Source organism: Triturus cristatus, chromosome 7 (genome assembly GCF_964204655.1).
Source record: "Triturus cristatus chromosome 7, aTriCri1.1, whole genome shotgun sequence".
Lineage (NCBI taxonomy): Eukaryota > Metazoa > Chordata > Amphibia > Caudata > Salamandridae > Triturus > Triturus cristatus.
The window spans coordinates 942,230,622-942,251,647 of record NC_140590.1 but is presented as its reverse complement, the minus strand read 5'-3'; the positions used below and the strand labels follow the sequence as shown (position 1 = coordinate 942,251,647).

General features: G+C 43.3%; 1 protein-coding gene and 1 long non-coding RNA gene across 3 annotated transcripts in view; one reads left to right on the top strand and one right to left on the bottom strand.

Moving 5' to 3' along the window:
- LOC146810887 (uncharacterized) overlaps nucleotides 1-21,026 on the bottom strand; it is an 898,367-nt gene that overhangs the window by 306,013 nt on the left and 571,328 nt on the right. The gene's annotated exons all lie outside the window — the stretch shown is intronic.
- The window catches only part of LOC146810888 (uncharacterized), a 32,646-nt gene continuing 29,630 nt past the window's right edge, over nucleotides 18,011-21,026 (top strand). The window contains exon 1 of the long non-coding RNA XR_014965751.1: nucleotides 18,011-18,256. This is a non-coding gene — a long non-coding RNA (uncharacterized LOC146810888). The remainder of the gene's footprint in view (nucleotides 18,257-21,026) is intronic.

The following is a 21,026-nucleotide window of genomic DNA, read 5'->3' as shown; positions in this document are numbered from 1 at the left end:
CCACGCAGTAATCTAACCCATAGCCCCTTACAAACAATAGACCTTGCCCATCAAAGTTTCCAGACAGAGAGTAACGGTGGCCACCAAGAAGCAGGCAATGCCCCTCTAATCTCTCCGGACTGGCATGCCCCAAGAACACGAAGACCAGATCTGCCGCCAGAAGCTAACACTTTAACGGTGGTTCTAGCAGGCGCTCCCCAATTAAGACCAGGGGAAAATGAAGATTACCAATCTCTAAAGAGAAAGGTTATCAAATGGTTAAACTTGAACCGACCTCTACCATCTCATTTTAACAATGAGATTATTATGGTTAGAAGGGTCCAGTGGTTAGGGAAGACCAGGAAAACAATAATAGGGGACTGTATCCTGGTAAGCTTTAAGGACCCGGGTACTGTTCTGCATATCTGTGAAGGAATAAATAGATCACTGGATTCTACTATCCAGACCCTCCGAGTATCTTTCTTTTTCCCCCCTATCCGTATGCGTCATGCTCCTTTGCAGGATGAGTGGATAAGGGTGGAACATAAACGCAGATATAAGGATTATGTACAACGCCCAAACATCCAAGTGCAGGAAACACCCTATTTTTATTCTAACCGCTTCAACTGTTTGAATGGTTTAGATGGGGTCGATTGACTTCCTCTCAACACGCTAATGTCTCAAGATTGTGGCCCCTGTAGTTCCCCCAAGTCATTCACCCCGACTGATGGCAAAATCCTTGGGCCACTGAGTAATCCAGTGTCCCTGTATGATTCATCCGACCACAATGCTGCCAATACCTCCGGGACATTGAATGGGCCAACACCTGTGGAGAACGACTCCTGCGGACTTTTCGAACTAATAGTCCCTACTGCTGGTAACGTGCCAGAATTCCCGATTGCAGTAGAGTCTGGAACCACTTCCGCTAATACTTTTTGCATGGCACCTAACACCCCTGATCATCTGAGGCTAATTTGCTGGAACGTTGCTGGACTGGCTAACAAACTGGGTGACCCGGACTGGGCAAAATATATCGAGACTGGAGACATATGTATGTTCCAGGAAACTTGGGCCAGAGAGGACTATGGTCACCAAGGTTATATGTCATTCTTCACTCCAGCGAGGTGGGAAGGCAAAGGCCGTCCGTCAGGAGGGCTTACGACTTGGGTCGCTTCTCATCTGGGTTGTGTGGCAACGCGGTTGCCGACTAATTCTGAAGATATCCTTGCGATTTCATTACTATGGCCCAACCAAGTTAAACTTGTGTTTATTAACATATACTCTAGGCCAATGGGAACTGCAAGGGAATCACCAACCATAGATGAACTTTCCAACTTCATATCTGACCTAACGAGTGACTCATATTATGTAGTGGGAGGGGATTTTAATTCCCATTTCGAGCCACTCCCTGGCCTTCTGGACGGGCTATCATCGGATGAAGAGGTCAGATGGGCAGTACCTTTAGTGGAAGCTCCTCCTCCGAAGGCATGGACCCCACTAGCACTACAAATTACAGCCCTCACCCTGAAGTTCGGAATCAGAGCTTGTAACGGGCGAATGAAATCCGACATACCCAGTAAAACCACCTACAATAGACTGGGAAGAGAGACCCGTTTGGATTATGTCCTTGTTCAAATAGTGAAATGGCCGACAATCCAGGACTTCAGGGTGATGGAGCGGACCGATAGTGACCATAACGCACTTGAGCTTGACCTTGTTCATCCTGGCCCCCAAGCTCTTGCGAGTAATGTGGAAGGGAATAACTCGGCGCTTCTCCTTGATAATAACAGGAGAAGGATTAGGTGGGAGCACCTGGTCACTAACAAGAATAAACTCCCCCTGTTCTATGCTGGTATAACTCCCATCTTGGAAACTGTGGGGTGCTTAGATACCGAGCTAAACAATAAAGACTCCCAGGGTAAACTGTCCAAGGCCCATGAGGACCTCATAAAAGCTGCGGTACCTCATTTTACTTGCGGTCCACAAAAAGCAAAAGGGGGGCGACGTGGCAAAACATCATGGTACAATCGAGCTTGTAGAAGGGCAAAAACAGAACTCCTTAGACTAATCAAGGAGGGTCTAGGGGGGTATAGCCCTAAACAAACTAGGCGAGCCTATAAGAAACTTATTGCCCATGCAAAGGCAGAATGGGAGGAAAACCAGTGGGAGGAACTTACTAAGGCCCTAGCGATCCAAAACCAACGTCTGTTTTGGAGGATTGTGAGTGGGGGGTCGGGGAACCTACAATCGGCACTAGAGCCCAATATAGCCCCGGGGGTGTGGCAGGCCCACTTCCAGACCTTATACAGTCTGGAGCCGGGAGAATCTCCTGTTGCTGATGAGGTGGTCTGGCCAGACTACGAAGGGGAGCCAATAACGCTGGGTGAGGTGACAGTAGCCATCTCAGGACTGGCCTCTGGAAAGGCGCCGGGACTGGATGGATTACCTGGGGATATGTTTAAACAGGAGCCCACTGTTTGGGCCCCTTACCATACCACCCTCTTTAATGGAGTTCTTGGTGGCATGGAAATCCCTAGTACTTGGCTGGGGGCAGAGGTGGTCCCTATCTTCAAAAAGGGCTCGCCGCTCCTCCCAGCCAACTACAGGCCGATCAGTTTAATAGACGTGGCACAGAAACTCTTTGGCAGGGTGTTGCTGAATAGGCTCCAGGACTGGATGGAGGAGGTGGGTGCCCTTAGTCCCTATCAGGCAGGATTTAGGAAGGGGGTTTCCACAGTGGACCAGGTTTTTAGATTGAACCTGATCTTTTGGAGGGCAGCAAAACTCGAGGGCGGTAGTCTGTACACAATTTTTGTGGACTTACGGGCCGCCTTCGATCTGGTGCCCAGGGGGAAACTTTGGAGCGTCCTGGCAGAGATGGGTGTTCCCCAGGACATCCTATTGATCTTGCAGAGGCTGCATCACAATAATTATGCCCGAGTGAGGTGCGGGAGGTCGGGGGAACTGACCGATAGATTCCCCGTTGGCCGGGGGGTGAGACAGGGCTGTGTGCTGGCACCGTCCCTGTTTTGCCTCTTCGTCAACGGGGTAATCGCCCATCTGAATGCCACCGACTATACTGATGCCCCAAAGTTGAATGGCAGCAGGGTGCCCGCAATCATGTTTGCGGACGACACCCTGCTGCTATCCAAAACCCCTATGGGTATACAGAGGATTCTTGACTCCTTCGTGACTTTCTGCATTGATAGGGGGCTCGAAATTAATGCGGCAAAAACCAAATTCATGGTTTTGAACCCGAGGCAAAAATTGCGGCCAAATCCGCAATTGGGAGCTGTACGGCTCGAGAGAGTGGCCACCTTTGAATACCTGGGTGTGACACTCAACGAAACCATGACTTGGGGACCCCACCAGAATAGGGCTAACCTCAAACTTACTCAAACCACTGGGGGTATCGCTCGGATGATGACTGGTTCATCATATCGACCATTGGGGGCATTAATTCAGATATATAAGGCCCAGGCTAGGGGAATGATAATGTATGGGGCGGAATTATGGGGCTATACGCCTTGTCGGAGTCTGTCTTTAACGGAAAACAAATTTATAAGACAGATAGCCGCACTTCCGCCCAGCACCCCGCTCCTCCCTCTGAGGCTTGATTTGGGCCTACGCCCGTTAGTTGACGAAATAAATCTGAGACCTCTAGCATTCTGGCGCAGGCTGTGGAGTAGTAACGATCTTGTAGAATATAGGGCGGAACTACTCGAACTTCTGAATCACCCAAAAGTGTTAAATATCCCTTGGGTCAAATACATCCAAGCCACTTGCATGGAAATAGGGCTACCCGACTTATGGACTGAGCCAGCGATAGCTGCACTAAATATTTCCAAAAAGTCCCTGGCAAATGTTTACCATGAATACAAATTAGCCAGGGCGCAAGCCACCCAGGAAGAAGGGTCCTTAACTTCCATGTTTTTTAAAAGTAAGGATGTTTACAGGTTTGAGAAGGTATTGGATCCCATCTCCCCGCCATTGGCCCGGAAGCTGTTTCTCCAATGGAGATACGGCACACTCCCCTTCCGGTCTTTTACAAGTACCTGGCCATCGGCCCCCACCACAAAGCAGTGTCCGGCTTGTGTTACTACGGAGGAAACTGATTTGCATGTGGCTTTCTTCTGCCCAGCCTACAAGGCAGCACGAAAATATTGGCTCCTTCCGCTGATAAGGAATGCGGGCTGCAGGGAATATGCACCAATGTATAGGATTTTAAAATCTGATGTCTCTGGCCCAACCGTCTTCACCCTATCAAAATTTTTTACCAATGTTTGGCATACGCGTAATCGTATTCTAAAGGCGTTGGGTCCCTCTTAACCTTTGTATCTGTGATTGAATATGTCGATTGTATTTTATAGAATGGAACTAGAATTGTTCATTGTGCTACTTTGATAACTGTGTTTAATAACTTTTTATCTTAAATGCTGAATTATTTATGTTTTTATGTCTATGTAAATATTTTATCTGTGCTTTTATGGTCATCGACCGAAATAAAGCTATCAAAGTGAAGTGTTGTGTATTGAGTATTTTCTTTGACCATTTTGCTAAGTCTGACCATTTTGATAAGTACTGAAATCTAAAACTATATTTTAAGTCATTTGAAATAATCACACCAAGATGTTTGGCCTCCCAGTGCTTACTTTGTGAAGAAATAAGGGCAGGGCCCTCATCAGGATGCCACTGCAGCTTGCAGCACCAATTGCCCAACCCAGCTCCACCAGTGACAATACCAACACAACTACTAACCATCACATCCTACAAATGTCACAATTCAGACTGTTGCAGGCCCTCTAAGGTGTGGGCAGTAAGGATTAGTCATTTTTAATGAATATTGTACTATTTTTAAACACCTGGTATTGTGTTCATCTCTAATTTAGACAAACAGCAGACTGACAGTAGGGCCAGTGTTGGCAATTAAGTGCCGGTGTTGAGCACCAGAACCACCGGCTCAAATTAAGCACTATGTCCCCTTTTTTAAGATGTGAGACAAGGCCTGATTTTCCTGTGAGATGTACTAAATAATTACCTTTGTTTAAAATTGATTAACTATGTCGCCTGATAGAGATCAAAAGTGCTGTAGTATATCCATACATAGATTATGTGCATTTCTGTTTCTATTTAGGATAAGTAATTCAGCAGCATACAGCTGGAGATTAAGGGGTAAATCACCTATCCAGCAACAAGGGATGTTTTAGTTATCTTTTAGCCACAAGGGTAGCAGTTTTTATATGTATTGAGAACCACAATGCGCAGAATGTGCATCCATGTCGGGTGTCTCTTCTTACATCATATAACTGACCTATCCAATTAATTATAACATTGGTTTTTTACTCTATACAAAAAGCTTGAATCCCCTGAATACATTTTCTCCTCAACCCAAAAATCTGAAGCATAACCGACAAGTGGTTACACTATACCAAATGAAAAACCTTTTCTGCATAATCAAAGCTATCAATGGAAATGTGAAGGCAGATGAGATATCAAAACAGGATGTTTTAATCTAAATATCTATTTTTTATTGACCCCTGTTTGTCTAGATTTTCACAATTCAGGTTGCCATAAATTCAGAGATAATCTTACTGTCAACAGTTTATAATGACACAGGTTGATACCATGTTCATATAGAGAGAACTTTTGCCAGGCTTACAAAGTATTACTATATTAACTTTGCCATGGTGCTTCCTTAACAGCTTTCTTCCAGAATTCAATAATAAGGTCATCCAGACCTGGGGCCTTACCATACCCAAGATGATTTAATAATTTCTTGCATTTAATGGAAAAAGATCCGTACATCTTACAGTTTCTGTTCCTACAATGTAAACTATGACATTTTTACTTTCGAGAAGAATTATTCTCATAACTTTGATTGGATTATATAAGGAGGAGAATGTATTTCTGACAAATGATATACAAAGAAATGACAGATTTGTGTTTCATCCTTAATTTCCATTCTATTTGATCTTAATTTATCAACATAATTATGTTTTTTGTTTACTTGAATTTATAAAACTAATATCTTAGCTGGTTTTTCTTGAATCCATTAAGTTCTTGTCAGTAATTGGAAAATATCTGATCTATATCACTATACGTCCTTTATGTGAATTTCTTCTTATGACTGTGCAGTATTGTGGCTTTCTCTTTCTAAGCTTCTTGCAAGTTTTATTTCTCCAAATCCTCCAGTGCTACACAAATGATCTTTAATTACCTGAGATCATTTATTTGACCTTAAAATCAGAATCAGCTCATCTAATAGATGCTTGTAAATGTTTTAGACAATTAGCGGGTGTACTGATCTAACATTAGTAGAAAAAAAAATCTTTGTCTATGTCTTAATATATATATAGATTCCTTTCAATTAAGTGTTCAACAATTCTGAGGCTGCTATTTTACTTAAGGGTCAACGAGTTTCAGAGTTATCACATACTGATCTAAGATATAACTGGGGTAGGTATTATCTCTATTATCTGCTACGAAGAGTTTTAGAGATAAAAATGCATCTACTTGGGAAAAAGTTATACTTAGCCTCAGGCCTAATGTTACAAATCATTTGCGGCAATGAAATAACCGTCTTTGGTTTCTGAGGTTTGTGCCTGTTGTGTGACCTTTCCATCGTTGAGAGAGTAATATTTCAGTCTCCTACACAAACCAGTGAAGGGTCCATCATGGCTAACTCTAATTCAAATTTTTTTAACACTATACAGATCGTCCTGATTAGAACCATAAATGGGAACCACTCTTTCTGAATCCAGACTTAGACCCATTGTTACTCACCTTGCTGTTTTATCAGTAAGTGTATGGTCAACTGTGTTCTCTGAAGATTTTCTGGATCAGAACTGGGGTCCCTATAGTAGTATTGCACCGACCTGAACAGTCTACCAATATGACCTCTTTTGCATTACAGAGGTAGCTTCTATTCTCTGGTATATGTGTCTCTCTTGTAGCAGAATCACTTCAACCCTTGCAACAACCCATTTACATTCGATGATAGAATTAAAGTTATTTTGTGATTTTGCATCATGCAAATGGAGCTATCCATTCTAAGGTTATTTAACGTGACTACATGCTTGCAAGAAAATATTTATTTTTCGTCTTTTGCTCTAACCCTGGGCGGTGAACTCCACTCTGCTTGCAGAGTTTTCCGCACTCCGCGTTTCCCGGAGCTCATGGAGCTCGCGAAAACATGGAGCGGAGTTTTTTCCCACTCGTCAACATCAAGTTGACGAGTGAGGAGATCCACCTCCGGGCGCGATTTTTTCTCGTTCGTGATCTCCAAAGTCAAGTTGTTATATAGAAAAAGATAATGCCTCGGGACTGATACTCTCACATTAGTTTAGGCGAAGAGATAGATAAATTATCTCTTCCCTAGAGTAATATTTATTTCTCTAACAAAACCTGTATTACTTTATTTTATGACCAAGTCAACGGCGATTCCAATGAAAACCAAAAATGTATAAATTAACTTTTTTATAAGTGTAAGGATATTTATTTTATACCACACTCTTTTGAAATTCTTTTGTAATTCTTTTGTTTTCAGACATATATATACAAACAAATACAATATTTACAATACTTACATATAGCAAAACCACTGAACATATACATATCAACAAACGCCCTTTGTTTATACCAGGATGCTTATGGGCTTTTTTTGAAACAGCATTCCTATATATCGAAGATCACTTCTACAGAAGCACTACGAGATTTTATCGTTTACAATCTCCTAATTATTTTGAGTGCTCTTTCACAAATCATTCAAAACACAAAACATAATCCAGCGAGTGTCTTCAAACTACATGTCGACGCGTTTCAGCCAAATAACTCTTTCGGCCTCATCAGGACTAGGGCATCCGAACAAATAATTTTCAACCTATATGAACAAATCAATTGTCCCTATTAATATCCAACTTATTTCTATATACATTATATACACAGGAACACACGGAACAATATTAAAATACACTATATTACAATTATATTACAACAGTTCAAAACTGAAGTGGCGGCCCATACAAAAAACCGAAGAATTTTAAATAAAACACCCAAGGTGTGTGACAACCTTATTGCCCGATCTGACATATCACCGACAGTGAATATAAAGAAATTAAGTGAAGTAATGCATAATTTGCTAAATAAACCTAAAATGCCTTATAATGGAAACTGCATATTACCTATTGTCCAATTAGAGTCCAATTAGAGTCTCATTGGGACAAATGGTCGTCTTTTCCTTCTTTCTTTTTTCTACAAATTATTTTTGTATATCTTGGCGGGCTAAAAGCAATCAAAGCCAAAAATTATCTCAAAGGCAAATCCATCCACCTATAATAGATATATCTACTTTCTAATCACAGTCTCACAAGTCCGTTTCCCTTTGTATCGAAATCTGTATAGTCTCAAAGTAAACCGGTAACATCGTTACTTAGAACGAGAATCCCCAAATAAAAGTCAAGTTGGCGTGCATGGAAAATCAACCTTCCGGTGACAGTTCTCAACACGGGCAGTCAGATTTCTCATTGAGAGTGGTTGCTTATGCTCATGACCGCTCGCCTTGAGAAACCATCCATTCGCGTTGAGAAAGCTGCAGCTCGAGTCAAAATTTTACTTGAGCGGCAGAAAGGAAGCAGCGCCCGCTTCACTGTGCATGGTTTCATTTGCGATGATTGCACAGTGCAGACAAACACCCTGCACTGAAAATCACTGCAAATGCAATTTATCTAATGTGCTCCGCCGCTTGTGGAGCTCCGCATAGCAAGGTGGAGTATTTATTGCACTTCACGGAGTTCTGTGTAGCAAAACTCCACAAACTACGCCCATGCTTACTTTGCTCCCCATAGTGCTCCCTCAAAACCCCTTCTGTAAGCCCTAATGCAAGTAACCAAACACATCTAACCTTCCAGAGTACCTACTTTGCCTTCAGTAGGGACCGCTTTCAGCACAGTGCCACCACAGGTACATAGGCTACCTTTCCTGGGACTACATCTAGAGTTAATTTCCAAGCTCGAGATCAATCACATCCGCTAAGATATCAGTCTCCATTATAAACCAGCTAAACTACGTTCTGCTTCAGATGATGAAAAGGAACATTTTTGGATTTGATTGATCAAAATGTTACATGTAAAATAATGCTGCAGGTAAGCTTCCACCTCATTTGCTCTGAATTTGTCTATATATGGCTATAGTTCCTGGCATCTCTGAGTAATTTTTCCAGATATGTCAGCAATGATGAGTATATTATGATGAAAAAGAAAGCATGAGGCAGGAATAGTATGACTTCAGAGACTTGACGTTTATTGTAAAGCAAACCTAAGGCCCACAAGAGAATGGACACTGTGCACTTCAAGGCTATCATCCTGGAATGGCTCAATAATTGAAAATGCTCCAAGATTCCAGCTGGAAGTTTAGAGCATAATAACATTCCAAGAATCATTAACGAGCCTACACACATGTCTCTTTTTACACATAAGCCAAAAACAAATAAATAAGTTCAATGAATTGGATAATAAAACAAATGAGGCAATGACTTAAACTTGATGTACGAAATAATTATACATATGAGAACACAATGTAATACAGGAACTTTTTTGGTATCTTTACCACTCCCAATCTCACCACATCTGAAACTCTACCCTCTGCTTGTTGGAGGATACAGAGCCCCGAAGAGTTCAATCCAAGCATCACCACACGCCACATCAGAATCTCCTAAGACAGTTGAAAAATTACTATCTCCTGGTGTCTTATTACTGAACATAACAGATTCTTGATCAGGCTACAGCAGTACCAATCAACCTATGTTACATCATTCCCTATTTGAACAGAATGGCAATGTGAAAGACTTCATGACTTGAACAAGTTATGAAAAGCTGACTCACCTTTCTGCACTCTTTATGATAACCCAATCACCACTTTTAATATTCTCGTGCTTAGCCCAATTATAACCATTACAGCATTGATAGGATAACTTGTGAGTTCTTTCCATTTTCTCTCTCATTGTCTTTTTCTCATTAAATATCAACAACAAAAGCAGATTTCTTGGCTGCCACCTTGGATATAACCTGGTTTTGCCTTGCCTTTCCCACAACAAATAAAAAGGGGAAACCTCTGTAACTAAATGTGGTGCATTAAGGTAACTCTACACTTTCTGCGTAACATATTTTTTACATTCAAGTTAGAGGCTAAGACAGTCTGTATCCCTTCCTTTAGAAAGCCATTGACATGTTCAACCATTAGCAAAAAAAATGACAGAGGTACATTCTCTTGCGTAATGCTGTGAAAAAAATTCAGAATTTTGTTCAAAGTTATTATCAACATATGCTTGGGAGGGTGCAGTCTACGATGGCCCAGCCCCTCTCATTCCTTCCATCCCTCCTGAACTGAGGTCTAATTCATACCAACTAAAACTAACCACACAACGACAAGGTAAATCCAAAGCATCCTCTTTTTTCTCTTGGTGCCTCAGGTAAACATTAAATCTATTTCCTTCACAGGTTCACAATTGAAAATTATCTAAATTCTGAACAAAATCTAAAATAATAAAAAATTTAGCATTCTTTCCATACAATATTTTGGTGATAATCAGATGAACAAATAAACTTAAAGATTAAAAACCCCATCTGCTTCCCACTTGAAAATCTGAGGAAATCGTCAACACAGAACCAACTCAGAGAAAAAGGTAAACATTTGCTGTTACAATAAAATATTTTTAAATAAAATTAATTTAGTATACAATTCGAATTTTTCATAAATTGTCCCTGTTTTCTATTTTTTGAAACAGGTTGAAGAACATGCCTCAAGCTTCATATATTATGTCTAAAAAGGTAAATAGGCCTTTAAGTTATCATGACCACCTTTTATTTTAAAGAACGACACACTGAACCACAGGCACACTGCAGAGGTAGAGCAGAAATTCAGAGGGAATGTATTGAATGTACCTCAGAGCATAAGCATTCTGCCTCTGAAACTTAGATACAAGCAAGGGAAAATGTTCAACAATTTTAATCGCTTGCAGCCACCTTCAATGTACACTGTGGGTCAGTTTTAAAAGAGGTGTCCAAAACATACCTATACATGTTGCACAGATATACCTTCCATCCCAAATCTAAAAAGACTAATTCACTTTAAACGACAGACAAATAAAGATAAACCCGCCCAACCAAAATCGTTTTCTGATATTGACATTCCTACCAATCCTAAAGAAACTTTTAATTACAAACCTTTTCTTTTCCATGATACCCTACATCCTACTAAAAGAACACTAATGTTTGCTACTCTCCATAAACTCCATCCTTTGGATAATAGTGGATAATGGATTAAAGTAACACAACATCCATTAAAAAAATATACCCTTTTCAGACTAACATTAATAACGATACAATAACCTTAATATATGCCTATATTAAAATTGGGAATATTATTCAAAGAAAATCATAAAACAGAAAATAATTTTGAACTTAGAATTTGGAATTAGGCCTGATGTCCACTATTAAAAAAATCTACCTTAAATTTCAAATTCAGGGATTATTTAAATTTTTCGATGCAATTTGGAAAATTAAATACACCCCCCCTTCCTTACAGGTGATTACATGTCAGATAGCAACCTACAATGAAATTGAAAAAATAAAGTGCATGAGCTTTTGTCCCTCCCGCTCAAGTTGATGATCACTACACAGCCATGCGTCTATTGCCATACTTTCTACAACATAAATAACAATTAGCACCACTTTTAAATTACTTTGAAGAAACATGGTTTGTCCACCTAAATAGGTCAGGCCACAGAAGAGGAGCAAAAGTTCACACTAAATGGTGACATTGCTACCTGATCTATTTAAAGGGAGGGGAAATAACTAATAATGCTCTTCAATGTTGCCATAATGCATTCAACAGTTCAACAGGTAAAGCCCACCTCAGTTTCTATTATTTAAATTCAGAATAAAAAGAGGACTTAAATTTGCATAGGATATAATGGAAATGTTTAATCAAATGTACTATAATTTGGTTTTTAAAATTATAAAATATTAAATAAATTGTAAAAATGCTGAAATAGTTTCTAAAATTGCAAACCCTGTTTGCCTGTTTTTTCTAAAATAATAAAGTATATTTTGGAATTTCTTAGTGCATAAAAATGAAATATACATTATTACTTTTCAAAAGTTTTGATTTTAAAATGCTAAGATAATTGTTTAAAATATTTACAAATTATTTGATATGCATTTATTCTATAATTTCTTTTACAGATTATTTTGTGTTTTTATCAAGTAAAGTTTAAAGTATTTTTTTAAAAACAATAACTATTTTAATAAATACTATATCATTAATTGTATTATTTAGTCTGACTTCCCGTATTAAGTTATTTCCCACTCATGGACCCTGTATTCTTTTTTTCCAATTTTTTTGATAACCAGATTTAATTGATTTTAAATGATAGACGATGGTAAGATATAACAAGATGACACACTGATATTTATTACAGAGAGTGATACAGTATTTGCTCAAAGCCACGACATTCAAGCAATGCAGTACATTTATAAGAAGCAACGTCCACATCACAACAGTAGTTTTAGTCCTAAACAAATTGGGCAGCCATTTACCTCAAATTCATCCATATTTATACCTCATAAACTGGTTGTTCTTTTTCTATACACCAGTCCACACCTAGACACCTTAACAAAAGGGTGGGAGGACTAGAAGACCTCCAGCGACCAGCAATATCTCGTTTGGCGACCAGAAGGGCTGTTCCTAGAAATGACCGCTCAGCTCTTGTGCCTCCAGAACCCTCAAAGACACCAAGCAATATCAGCAAATTAGAAAGAGGAGGCTCCCATATTAGGACTTCTGTAAGGTCTTCAATCGCTTCCGACCAGTAGGTTTTAATCAAAGAGCAGGACCACACCACATGAAAATAATTGGTAGAGTTCACACAACAACTGGTGCAGGAGGGACCTGGGAGGAAGCCCACTCAATGCACTCGGGCCGGGGGATGGTAGGCATAGTAAAGATATTATGCTTGGATCAGCAGTAGTTTGGTGGAAATAGGCCCGGGTTACTCATAATTAGCTTGGCCTTCAGTGGTATACACCATATCAATAAAAAGTAAAGTTATGTCATGTGGCAATCGATGATGGCAGTGTCTCATGTTGCAAGTTGCAATGAAGTTGCATTGTTCTAGATGAATCAGAGTAGAAAGGCCTTGCTTGAGGCGCTTAGTCAACATGGTGGCAAAGATTTTGACCTCCCCGTTAATGAGAGATATCAGACAATAATCAGTGCATGGCGTGGATGGAGGTTGTGTTTTGAGGATCACCACAATAGTGGCAGAATGTAACTCTGGAGGAAAGGCGCCATTGTGGCTCACCTCTGTGTAAAGGGACAGAAGGTGATTGTAAAGTAATATTCGGTAGGAAAGCCTTCGGGTCTGGGACTTTTACCCAGAGCCATAACTGACTACAAGCCTCCAACTTCCTGAGTGGTGAAGGGCTAGTCTAGCATGCAGGTTTCAGCCAGGGATAGATAAAGAAGAGGAACAGCATCAAGGAATCAGGCAGAGAACTATGTATCTCTCCCCAAGGGGGCTGTGTATAAACCTTTATAATAACGGGCAAATACTTGTGAAATCTCTAGAAGGGTATGACACGGAGACCATACTTGTCAGTAATTTCAGGTATGACCTGGTCCACCAATTGAAAGGAGGCCAGTCAGTACAGCACACTTTCCTTTTTTTATTCCCCATCCATTCATCCTAGCTGTTGTGGGCCGCCAAAGGTGCTTGCCAGCTTTGAGGGATTGGAGACATATTTCCTTGTGAAGAAGACAAGGTTGCCAGGAAAGTCAGACATGAGGCAACGTTCTATGCAGAGGGCACATGCTTCCAGTTGGGTGATGTGATAGGAGCAAGCAAGATCTTGTGTCCTGATGCAACCCTTGTCATATCCCCGCAGGGTCACCTTTCTGCCAGCTCCCTTGCAAAAGAGCCCTCATTGCTGCGAGAATAGGCCTGGAGTTCAGCACTAAGAGCTTGAACAAAAGTCCCATCCTGACGGTACCAGGCGTTACGTCACCACATAGGGTACAGGACGGTTTTAGGAGGGCCAAGATGGAGGAAAAGAGGGGAATGGTCGATATTCCATGGGGAACAGTTTTTACTTGCGAGATAGCACGGCTTCTCAGTGCAGACAATAAAAACAGATCTATTTGCGAGTGAGTGTGGTAAGCAGCTGATCTATGTGTAAAATGACGGTTCCTCAGGTGTCATGTTATCCATGCATCACAGAGGCCAAGAGTAGTGGCCCAATCTGAGAGGCGACATGCCTCGGAGAACCTAGACGTGGTAGGGGACCCAGTGGTGTTGAGTTCCAGGTGAGGCACCATATTAAAATCGCTTCCAATTAGTGTCAGACCATGTAAAAGGCCTGAAAGAGTTTGGAGAGGTCTCAAAGCAAGGCACTGAGGGATGCGGGTGGAGCATATATGCTCACTAAGGTAATAGTCTGGCCCTCCAATCTTCCTTTCAGCGCATTGACGCTACCCTGCGGGTTGCACATTTCATGAGTAACAGAGAAAGGGAAGGAGAATCAAAGCATAATGACTACCCCTTTGCATCCATGGGTATAGCCTGCATTAAATACCCTGTCTTAGCCCTTATACACTAAAAAGGGGCAACAATTGCCTATAAGATGGGTTCCTTGATGTAAGAAGACTTCAGGGAGATAACAGTGGTCAAAAGTGAGGACAATTGTGAGTTTTACATGGTCTAAGAGACCATTAACAGTACTCGTAAGGTCGTCATTAGGAAAGACAAGGGTGATCATGTGCATAGAGTTTACGAGAGAGGGACCCAGTGTACCCCACCCAAGGATCAGGATGTGTGGCAGATTGGCATTAAAAAGTGTCATGCCTGAAATCGCCCAGTGAGAGCTGTTGTGTACATTTTGGAAACACAACCCCACACTTCTACCCCAGAAGCATCTGTTGCCCTAAAATGGAAAATTGTTGATGAAACATCGAATGAAGAAACTTCAAATTGAAGAACCCCATCTTAGTGAAGGATAAATCAGTAACTGTCTTCAAGACCGAGTGAAACATTTACAATGAAAAAAGCTAATAAGCAGACAAACAAATGAAGCACTCCTCCTGTTTTGGAACCCTGCACCTGTTGGAGAATTAGATTGTAGGGCTGTGGGAGAGGTCTGTGTCCATTTGGAGGGCAGCTGGCATGGATGATGATAAATCCAGGGGGTTATCTTGATCTGGTTCCCATTCATCCCCATCAGGAGCAAGATTGGAGTGCGACGTGGATGGCGATTGAGGCCGTGACTGGGGGGATTGCGAGGGAGATCTGGATCAAGTGGCTTGACACCTCCTTTAGGATCAAGTGCACTGTCTGCATGGTTTGGGCATCAATGATGTTTCTTGTAAGCCAGTGGAGCCAGATCGGCGCAACGAGGAAGCAGTGTGTCCACGGAGTGGATGATCTTCTGTGGGCCACTGCCAGGCTGATTCCAGCTTGTTTTAGAAATGTGTTTTGGTAGCTTTATGAACTCAGAGTTTGGCAGGGATCAATATGCAATAATGGAGCACTATTGCCCTGGGCTTTAGCTTGACTTCTGTATAAGAGCAGCACCACTGTTGTACCTCCCTAGTATAGTGGGGGAAGAGTGAAACCTTGGCATCTCCACACTAGAGTTCGGTCATGAATGAGCTTCTCAAAGGATAGCATCTCTATCCCTTTGATTAAGGATTCGCGCAATCATTGGTCTGGGGGAGGCACCTGGAGGAGGCTTGGGGTCAGTGCTTGGTGGGCACTTTCTGTTGCAAACCAGGAGGACAAGTGTTCAGAGGGCATCATGGATTTTATCCAGAGTTCTAAGAGGTCTGCAACCCGTTGAGGATCAGTGCCCTCAGCACCCCCAGGGATGCAAATTACGTGCACATTATGAGCCGGGAGCAATTCCTGGTATCTTTGGTGCATCTGTCGAGCTCTGTCATGTGGGTAAGCAGGTTAGAGACCTGGTTTTTAAGAGTGGCCACTTCATCTTCTGCTGTGTAAATTCGGGATTCAGCTTCTGTAATTCACTCTGTAGCATTTTGACGATCTTGGCGAAGCAGTGCCACATCCATTCTCACTTCTTCAATTTTAGTTTTCACTGCAGCTTGCAGTGGCTGCTGGTGGAATTTGAAACTGGTGTGGCGTATGCAGAACGAATGAACGTATGCGAGCCAGCGCAGCCAGCACGCCCGACGGCAAAAAGGGGGGTTCGGGAGGGTTCTTTTTTTTAAAATTGCCATCTTTTTGGTGCGATTTTCAGCACTATTTCTGTGATACATGGACTAAAAATTCAGTTCTTCTATGCATTCATAAAAGAAAACTCATATATTATTTCAGAGAATTTCTGACTTCTGAAGTGGGCTAGGGTACAAAGCAAGACTGCTTTGGCTCTACCCTTTCCAATAGAAAACACTAGTTAGCGATGTGAACAAGTTCAATGGACAAACCTGGGGTCTAGGGAGAGTCCCTCTCCTGAGAAAGAAATTTTAAAAAGATTGGCAAATGGTGCATTTTAATGCAAATGAATGCAGCGATAAAGCAAGACTTATTAAGCAGTGGGAACGTAGTCTTGACATATTAAACACTTTAAAAACTGGCCCGTATCTTCTTGCATTCATTTGTTCAACAGTTACTGTAATATGTAAATTGTTCTGCATGACAACTTTAGCCCTTTAAAATGTATGCTTGCCCAGTGTCTTGCACTGCATGCAGCCTTAACTTTGGAAAAATATGCTTTCCTTCTTGTACTAAAGGGGGAGACCAGCAGTTTGTATTAGGATTGTCATTTCTGCACCTAGAAATATGGGCAGGACAAAATTGCACCTCACTAGTACCAGTTTAACACCTGAACACTATAATCTGCCTCCAGCTGAAAGGACATCAGTTAACACTTGCATAGAGTTTGGCATTGCGCTCTTTAATAACCTTTAATCAGTTTGAGCTAAAAAAAAAACCATTTTTATTGGAGAAGTCTGCTAGTTGTGCAGAAGATACTGCATTACGTGATGAATCCATAATCATGCAGAAAAGGGCAAGGAGTACAGTTAAATTACAGTCACTTTGATGCCAGTGCCTGTATTACTATCTATCCCTCCTTCACAACTGGTTGAAGTGTGCCTGCAGTTTACATGAAACTCTAAAAAACGTGTCTGAATGTTGTCGCATTATACGACGGACAGCGGCTCACAATCATTGATCCATACGTCCGCCATATGGGTCCAAACGCACATCCGCCGTAAGCAAGGGGAGACTGGAGCATTGCTAGTGCTCATGGGTGTATCGGTGCAGTGAATCTGGAAGCACAGAGACTAATGAAGCAGCAACAGCAGCATTGTTCCTCAGAGGTCGTGCACTTTGGGAAACTGAACACACAGCTGAAGACACTAACAGAAAAGGTAACATAAGCCCAGACAGGTTTAAAGCACAACTAATTCACTGACCGTCACGGCCAAGCGCAGCAGCCCACCGAGAAGCAGGAAGAGAACAGCGCTCGTGGAAAGCATGCCAAGCAGCGCACATCTCTTTATAGCAAGGACTTTGCTTCAAAGTATAACACCTACTGGAGACATTTAACCAAGTTCTCACTTGTAAAACGAGGAATAGGGCAGGAGTGTGCTCTAGACACCTAGAAGTCTTTAAATACTGACACACCGCCCTGCCCTTCGCTTGCCAAGTTGCCACGGGCTCACGTGAAGCAAAGACCTGCTGCCTCACACTTGTAAACACCGCCTGCGTGCTCATTTCAGAGAGTGGGCAAGGCAGAGCGCTAATTAGCGCGTGCCGCCATTATGGCGGTCGAACCTGTCCCTGGAGGAAAGGAGGAGGTGGGAGCACTCCCACCTCCCCCATAAGCATCCAATAGGCGGCGATCTGCGGGGTGTGAACCGGAAGCACTTTAGTTCTTCCGTTTCACCCGGACATCCAGCGTGGGGGTCCGGCCGGTTTAGACCGGCCTGGCCCGTGCCCCCCCCTTTAAAAGGGGGTGTGGGGAGCAGAACAGTCTCTTGTTCTACGCTCCCCACAGGCACAGCACCCGGCCCACCAGCAGCCCGTAATGTATTTTCCTTTTCTCATTTCAGGTCTGATCAGCTGTTTTGGATCGGAAGAGGAGAGAGGGAGTCGCGGATTCATGGAGGCATCAACGCAGCGTTGACTCGTGGAGCCATGCAGCGGAGGTTGCTGCGCGTCTAGGGGAAGCCGATCGTGGTCCAGGGTCTCCGAGGGGAGCCGGTAAGCGCGTGTGTGGCACCAGGCTACAGCTTGTGTATGCGGGGAACGAAGAGCTGTTTTTGAGACGCTTGTCTCAGAGGGGAGCCGGTAAGTAATGGCCTCGGCCCCATTTAAAACGTTGACTCCAGTGAGACCGGACCCCCAGAATGCTTGGCAACATGAGCGCCGTTGTTGTGTAGTGATTTCTGTATTGCCTCTTCTTTACTGTTATCAGTCAGGACGGGATTCCTGCTATGTGTCAGGCTTTGCTCTCAATTCTTGAGCCTGCGCTACCCTCACGACAGAAGACTGATGCGCATATGTACAGCGCACAATATTCACGCGGGAGAGTTGGAGCACGTGCTTTCAGCTGGCGTGCACTTGTAGCATTTTACTTTTACCGGGGCAGAGCGTCCCCGCTGTAGGGACCGCAGCCGATAAAATATTCTTGAAGGGTACTGTAAGGCTATAGGCGCACCATTGTGCAGCATGGTCGCAATACACCCACAATGCAATTTGTACTTTGTGTCTGTGAGACAAAAATCCGCTAGGTGCTGTGGCTCAGTTGGTTAAAGCGCCTGTCTAGTAAACTGGGGACCCGGAGTTCGGATCTAAGCAGAGCCTTCGTTTGTAAACACATTCTTCATGTAATTTCCTGAATGTGCCCACGACAGAGAACTTTCTGAATGGCTCCATCTCAGACTGAAGTTCGAGTCGGCTTTGTGGAGGAGTTTACTTTGAGGGACAAGTACGGGCTAAAGTACTGCACAAGCGGAAGCCTCTCTATCAATTAGTCTTGTTTGCATGCAATTACAGTTTTCAGATTTCAGAATATATTGTAATATACTTTCACAACCATTTAGTCACAGCGTTTGCTGTTTTTAAAGCCCCGCAACACAATCTCCATGTGATACGGTCCAGAAAAGTGATGCTACTTCCCGGCCTTCTGTAATTGAGTCACCCGAAAGTCGGTGTATCTAGCAGGTCAGTACTTCAGGTCAGCAGGGTACCCCCAGATCTTGGAATATAAAACATGCTCTCGACATGTGTGAAAAGGGGGGAAGCATAGGGAGCAGGCGAAAGAAGCATTAGTACAGGGGCGACTGAGGTGCCTGATGCATGTTTGGATATATGTTCCGGAACTGCCATTAATGAAAAGAAGTTGCGCATACCAGAAGTGCCTGGCATCATAACAGAGCTATAACACTGCGACTGGCGATGAGAGGAAGGAAGTGAGCCTACACTGTTCAAAGTAGGAATGGCCCTAAGCAGAAGCCAGCATGCCAATGTGTTTTAATTGATTGCATGTAGGGAGGTTAACAAGAATAGCACATTTGTTCTCACATCTGCCCATTGGCTTTCTAGCGGGTCTTTGTAGAAAGGTTCAAAGTGTGGCCCTATGCTGGAAATGGTTTGCTTCTTTTCCTGCATGTGGTATGCGCCTGTTATACAGCTCCTGCATGCATTTCTTGGTTTTTCAACACTATCCTATCGAAACCGCCTCGGAATCTGAATTAGAATCATTTGATTAAAGTATTCATGTATTATGTGCACCTCGTAAATAGTGAAGTTGCCATAAGGAATGCTAAAGTATTGATTGCAGCTTGTCATACCATAGTAGTGGGCAGCCGCGAATGATGAATTGTTGCATGTAGCTCTTCATACCACAGTAGTGGCTATTTCCGTGCACAAGGGTTAACCGTTATTGTTATTACTTGGGCGCCGATTCCGATCCTATAAAACCCGGGGGCGAATGGTCGTAAGGAGCGTTTTCTCCGTACGACTCGTACCCGGGAATTCCACCTTACAAACCAGCAAGTATGATTCGTACAGAAATACCATTTCCGTACGAATCGTAAAAAACACTGTACGACTAAAAAATACATACAATTCTGATCCTGGACTGCGCGTACGCGACGTCCGCACGGAGTCAGGCAGCGTTTTACAGACCAGCAAGTACGATTCGTACCTACAGCACTCCGCACAGCTATATTTTTACGGGAGCCAAAAAGTGCCAGAAAAGCTAAGTACGCTGCGATGCACGACGAAAAGGGGGCCCGTTACGCGCCGTACACGCCATCACCCACATCGTACGTGTCATCATGTACGGTGCGTACCCCAACATTGCATATGTACGGTGCGTATGTCCGCACTGTACCCCCCAGCCCCGTATGTCCGCACCGTACCCCAGGCGTACCCCAATCCTCGCGTATGTACGGACCGTACATACGCAAGGGTTGGGGTCAGGGCCGGACTGGGAACCAAAACCGGCCCTGGCAAAGTGCTCGGCCGGCCCCCCGGGGCTTGGGGGTGCCGCCGAGATCTTTGCCAGGGCCGGTTTTCGGCCGATTTTGTTACAGGGCCGATTTTGCAGCTAAGCTGCAAAAACGGCCCGGTAACAAAAATGGCCCCCAGGGGCCCAAAACCGGCCCCCACCCGTGCGGCACACCGGGGGATTGCCCGGTGCCCGCTACGCCAGTCCGGGCCTGGTTGGGGTGCGTCTGGGGTACGGTCCGTACATACGGGGGTGGGGGTATGGTGTGGACGTATGGGGGTGGGGGGTACGGTCCGTACATACGGGGGGTGGGGGGTACGGTGCGGACGTACGCGGAAGGGGGGGGGGCCGTACGACTCGTACCCCGGGCACAAGTGTACTCGGGGTAGGGGTCGTACAAAGTTCGCTCCATACGGGGCCTTTTCCATGCGCTTGTGTTTTCGGACGGGCGGTAACACGTGCATGGGTGCAGAGCTTTGCAGTAGCACGTGTAACGGGGCCAATATCACAGGCTCA